At 49.1% G+C, this 6,360-nt stretch overlaps 1 pseudogene; it reads left to right on the plus strand.

The window, feature by feature from the left end:
- The first annotated feature begins 2,369 nt into the window (after window positions 1-2,369).
- LOC107300202 lies at window positions 2,370-4,402 on the plus strand (annotated as a pseudogene).
- The last annotated feature ends 1,958 nt before the right edge of the window (window positions 4,403-6,360 follow it).

Below are 6,360 nucleotides of genomic sequence, written 5' to 3' on the forward strand. Positions count from 1 at the left end.
ACTTTTTAGTTCTTTTCAACCAGACATACCCTTCTGAGATTCGAACCTGGGCTGTCTGCATGTTAGGCAGATGTATTAACCTCTAGACCACAGGCTCTTTCTCACTTTGTCAGCTATGAGACAGGGGAGAAGAATTATCTTTGAGTTTTGGTGCACCCTGTCGGCCCAAATATGGGAGAAAGGAATCTTTTGCCTGTATTTTCCTTTCTCCCATATTTAATTCTTTGTCAGCAATCCAAAATTTTGAGATATATATATATATATATATATATATATATATATATATATATATATATATATATATATATATATATATATATATATATATATTCCATTCTCCCTTAATTCTTTGTTAGCAATCCAAATTTTAAAAAAATATAAATGATGTTGCAGTTGCGACTGCTGCCTGTGGATGGCTCTAGTTTGAGCTGATACAGGCAAAAGATTTCTTTCTCCCATATTTGGGTCGACAGGGTGCATCAAAAAAGCACTCAAGGTAATTCTCATCCCCTGTCTCTTCCTTCCCTGACACAGCTGACAAAGTGAGAAAGAGCCTGTGGCCTAGAGGTTAACACAGCTGCTTAATGTGCAGACAGCCCAGGTTCGAATCTCAGAAGGGTATGTTTGGCTGATGAGAGCTAAAAAGCTTGAAATAGCTATTCCATTCTCCCTTAATTCTTTGTTAGCAATCCAAATTTTAAATATATATACATATATATACACATACATATATTATAATTTACGATAAGATAAGATAAGCTTTATTGTCATTTTTTTTACTGTGGGCACAACAGCACACATCAAAAATGAAATTTAGTTGCCTGCTCTCAAAGTGAAACACATACATGACACACACCTAAACATACCGTGTACAACATATGTATAGACCCACATCCCTACATATACATAACAAATAAATATTAAATACTGTCTATGTACTGAGCTTAATTGGGAACAGGTGCAGGGAGCTGCCCTGAACAGTCAGCAGACCACGTGGCCTGCTGGGCCAGACTTGGTGTCTGCAAAGTCTGACTAGGATGCAATTGAGCGGGAAAATACGTTGCATTCATTGGCTGACAATGCCCCAGGGTGAATGTATAAAAAGGGGCAGAGCCATTTTGTTCTGAGTTCTGTTTAGCTGCAAATAAAGAAGGACCTGTTTGTGACTCCTGCCTTTTCAATGCCTACCAATGCAAGAAACAGAACATTGGCGACGAAGGTGGGATCGTGCTGCCGCAAATTCAAGGGCTGACTCACGACGGGAAGCCTTGAAGCACTGAGAAGTATAGCGTTCCAACCTCCTTCGCTCTGCCTGCCAGTACGAAAACGCTGGAGGAGAGTGCCGCAAGGAATCATCCTGGAACCCCTTCGAAAGCCTGCGTAGCACGAGGCGTTGAAAAGGCCGCCAAAGATCCACCATGGCAAAGATTGGTTGTCTTTCTGAGTTCGACGTCAAGCATCCAGAATGATGGAGCTCCTATGTTGCTATGGTGGAGAATTACCTGATAGTCAACCAGGTTCGAGAGGACAGACTGAAGGCCGCGATGCTGCTGTGCGTTTGCGGTCAAGAAACTTTTGATATTGCGGAAAACCTGGTTGCTCCGGCACCTTTGGAGTCCATTGCTTACGTGGAGCTGAAAAAAATGCTCAAAGAACATTTTGAGCCGAAGCTGTTGGTCATTGCATGCTTTTGAACAGCGGGACCAGCGTCCTGGGGAGTCCGCTGCGGATTACATCGCTGCTCTGCATCAAGCTGCAAGGCCTTGCGAATTTAAGGACCTTGAAGAACGGCTACGAGACCGGCTAGTTTGTGGTCTGAGGAGCCGAGAACTTCAGCAAAAGATTTTTGCTAAAGAAACCATCTCCTTCCAAGATGCGCTATCGGAGATAATGGCTGAAGAAGCAGCAGGTGGAGCTGTTAAGGCCTTGCGGCTCTCCAAGAACCCTCCTTGCTTGGACATGGTCCATCAAGAGGAACCAGAGAGGGTTGAAGACTCCGAGTCGGACAACGAGGTCGATCGGTTGTAACAGCCTCCGGAACGAAGACCTCAAAGGCAAGCAGACAAAAGTTATGACAAGACAGTTCCCTTCTCTCGGTGTTTCGGGTGTGGAGGCTACCACAAACGTACCGACTGTCGTTTTTGTTCCGCTACTTGCCGGGCGTGTGGCCGGCAAGGCCACATCGCCGCTGTTTGGGTCGCAAGAAAGACCGTCCATCGGAAGAGTTGCCTCAGAAAGGTACTGGGGTCCCCAGTCAGAACAGGGTGGGTTTTTGCATGATGAGAAGGAGCATATTTAGAACAGGTGCCCACCACCCACTGAAGAAAAAGCTTCATCTTGAAGTTAAACTGCAGGGGGTCCCCTCAGACATGGAGCTGGACACAGGTTCAGCTCTGTCCATAATTTCCCAAAGAACCCTTAAACAGATTTGCTGCAGAAGCGGCCAACGAGTTAAGCTCAGGCCGTCGAATCTCGTTTTGACCGACTTCCAGAATTCCCGAGTGCATGTCAAGGGGGAAGCCACACTCGGGGTGCAGTTTAGGGATTTTGAGGGCCCGTTGGACGTCGTGGTGGTTGACGGTGACCGCACGAGTCTGATTGGACTCGATTGGTTTGATGCGCTAGGTATTCAGGTGACTGGGTTAAACAGTGTGCAAACGGCAAGCCTTTCGGAGGTGTGCAAGGAATTCGCTGATGTTTTCAGCCCTGAGCTTGGGGCATACAAGGGGCCTCCAATCGTTTTAAGGCTAGACCCCTCCGTTGCACCCATCAGGATTAAGCCTCGTCGGGTGCCCTTTGCTCTTAAGCAAAGAATCAATGCTGAGCTGGACAAACTGTTGCAGCAAGGCATTTTAGAACCAGTGGATAGTAGTCCATGGGAAAGCCCTATTGTCACGCCACTTAAGGCCAGTGGAGAAGTCCGCATTTGTGCTGACTATAAATGCACGCTAAACAAAGCATTACAGCAGCACTCCTATCCGGTGCCTGTAGTGAGCCATATTCTGGCGTCTCTACAAGGAGGCCGCATTTTCGCCAAATTAGATTTGGCTCAGGCCTATCAGCAACTGCCGGTGGACGACGCCACGGCAGAGGCCCAAACGATTGTGATGCACCGGGGAGCTTTCAAGGTGCGAAGGCTACAGTTCGGGGTGAACGTAGCTCCTGGCATTTTCCAAAGTGTGACGGAGCGCATGCTCCGAAACATTACGGGTGTATGTCCATATTTTGATGATGTCCTCATCACAGGGGAATCAGTCGAAACCCTGTCTGACAGGCTCCGGGCCGTTTTGTGGTGTTTCCGCAAAGTGGGGCTGAAGCTCAAACAGGAGAAGTGCAAAATTGGAGTCACTTCCACAGAATTCCTGGGGTTTCATATAGATGCCGAAGGCATCCATCCTGCTGAATCCAAGCTTAAAGCGATTCAGCAGGCACCCAGTCCCAAGTCGAAGGGAGAGCTTCAAGCCTTCCTGGGACTTCTAAATTTCTACCATGCCTTCCTCCCCCACAAGGCCGCAGTGGCAGAGCCATTACAATGGCTCTGGGACAAACAGGCCCCATAGAAGTGGACAAATGTCCACGAGAGGAGTTTTGCTGAGGTCAAAGCCTTGTTGTCTTCTAATGCAGTATTGGCTCATTTCAATGAGCAGTTGCCAGTTAGCATAGCTTGTGATGCATCCCCTTACGGGATTGGGGCTGTCCTAAGCCACCTCAGGGCTGATGGGACACAAGTCCCTGTAGCCTATTACTCCAGGACTCTGTCTACTGCTGAGCGCAATTATGCGCAAATAGATGAGAGGCATTGGCCATTGTGGCTGGCATCAAGAAGTTTCACAACTTTTTGTATGGCCGCCATTTCACGGTCTTCACTGACCACAAGCCACTTCTGGGGTTATTCACTACCCACAAACAGACCCCCCAAATCATCTCTCCTAGAATGCTGAGATGGTCAATATTTCTTTCTGCATATGACTACTGCCTGGTTCACAAACCGGGTCAAGAAATGGGCCACGCAGACGGCCTTAGTAGGTTGCCTTTAAAGCAGGTAGAGCCAGATCCTGCACCGGCCAACCACATCCTGTCTATCCAGGATTTGCCGGAGTCTCCCCTCCATGCAGGGGATGTAGCTGCAGAAACAGCTACTGACAACACGCTAACACGCGTGTTGAATTGGGTGCTCACAGGATGGCCTGACACGTGTCCTGGCACTGACTTCCAGAGTTTCTGGAAAAGGAAGCATGAGTTATCCACCTTTAAGGGTTGTATACTGTGGGGAAGTAGGGTAGTAATCCCGACCTCACTGAGGACTAGAGTCCTTGTTTCTCTGCATGAAGGACATCTGGGAATAGTCCGGATGAAGGGGCTTGCGCGCAGCTACCTTTGGTGGCCTGGGCTCAATAAAGAGATTGAGGCCCAGGTCCAAGGGTGCCACATTTGCCAGCAGTCCCGGCCAGAAATGCCACAGGTTCCCGTCCATAGATGGGAAACCACACATGCTCCTTGGTCGAGGGTTCATATCGACTACGCCGGCCCCTTTCAGGGGCAGCTCTTCCTCATTGTTGTGGACAGTCACTGTAAGTGGCTGGAAGTCGTTCCAGTGTCCACTATGACGACCGCCAGAACCATCCAGGTTCTGAGGGGCATTTTCGCCTCTCATGGGCTGCCAGACGTCATCATCTCTGATAACGGACCTCAGTTTACTTCATCGGAGTTCCAGTCCTTTTTAAGGGCAAATATGATTAGGCATGCTACTTCGGCACCATTTCACCCGGCTTCAAATGGTCAAGCGGAACGCATGGTTCGCACCACAAAAGAAGCCTTGAAAAGAATAACCAAGGGAAACTGGCACCACAGGTTGGCAGACTTTCTCCTCTGCCACCGCACAACACTGTGTACGTCAACGGGCAAGAGCCCAGCTGAGCTTCGCTGGGGTCGCCGTCTTATCACCAAGTTGGATAGATTACACCCAGATAGGGTGGCATCGCAGGTGCAACAGCCGAGGGCACCAAGGCAATTGCAAGTGGGTGATCCGGTTTGGGCATGCAACTATGGGCCGGGACAACTCTGGATGGCAGCTGTGGTTTGCAAGGTTACTGGGCCACTTTCATACGAAGTGGCATTGGAGGACGGTCATGTGCTGCGCAGGCACATTGACCAGCTGCGATGGAGGTTACCTAGCCACCCTTCTGCTCCTTACTCTGCTCTCGGGGGGGAGGAGGACCACGATCCCGATCGTGAATCTCAGCCGATCAGCGAAAGCGGAACACTGCATTCACCAAATGGGGTTTTTGCCAGCGAGGCGGCTCCTGACTCTGGCACTGCGTCCATGGGACATTGCGCTCAATCGGCTTTTCACGCCGCTACAACCTCAGGCCTTGTGCCAACGGGACAGTGCTCCCAACCAGCTTCTTGCGCCGATCAGGGGAATTTCACCCCACCACGGAACTCTGGTTTGGGCCTACCGGAACAGGCCAGCCAAAGTCAAATGGACAAAGACTCGGGTCTACCGGAACAGGCCAGCCTTCACGATCCAGGTTCACCTGTGTCGAATGGGTCCCAAAGTCCCGGTCTGCCGAGCCTGGCAGGCGAGCTTGCAGATCGGGTGCTCACAGCAGCTCCGAGACGATCGGAGCGGGCCAAAGGCCCACCGAAGTTTTTAAGGACTACGTGAGGTTTCTGTCATTGCAAGTGTAAATGCTTATGTATTTAATTGCAATTGAGATGCTTATGTATGTTCCTTTGAAATGGAAAGACCTATAATGTTGTGTATTATTGACTGTTATACTGTATATTGTGGGGAACGTATGTAGTATTGTAAAATAGTACGTATGTGCTAAAGAACCAGGAGGGAAGGGGTGTTATGTACTGAGCTTAATTGGGAACAGGTGCAGGGAGCTGCCCTGAACAGTCAGCAGACCACGTGGCCTGCTGGGCCAGACTTGCTGTCTGCAAAGGCTGACTAGGATGCAATTGAGTGGGAAAATACGTTGCATTCATTGGCTGACAACGCCCCAGGGTGAATGTATAAAAAGGGGTGGAGCCATTTTGTTCTGAGTTCTGTTTAGCTGCAAATAAAGAAGGACCTGTTTGAGTCCTGCCTTTTCAATGCCTACCAATGCAAGAAACAGAACACTGTCCATCTTGAATATATAACGGAAGGAGGAAGCTTGAGAGTTCACAAGGTTAATGCTGTATGGAATGAAACTATGGCTGAATCTGGATGTTCTGCTACGGATACCACGAAGCCTCCTCCCAGAAGGTAACAAGGAAAACAGGTCGTGAAGAGGATGTGTAGTGTCCTAGATGATCTTACGGACCCTGCTCAAGCAACGCTTCTGTGCTATGTCCTGGATGGGAGGGAGG

Source organism: Protobothrops mucrosquamatus, unplaced genomic scaffold (assembly GCF_001527695.2).
Source record: "Protobothrops mucrosquamatus isolate PMUCROS unplaced genomic scaffold, P.Mucros_1.0 scaffold6359, whole genome shotgun sequence".
Taxonomy (NCBI): domain Eukaryota; kingdom Metazoa; phylum Chordata; class Lepidosauria; order Squamata; family Viperidae; genus Protobothrops; species Protobothrops mucrosquamatus.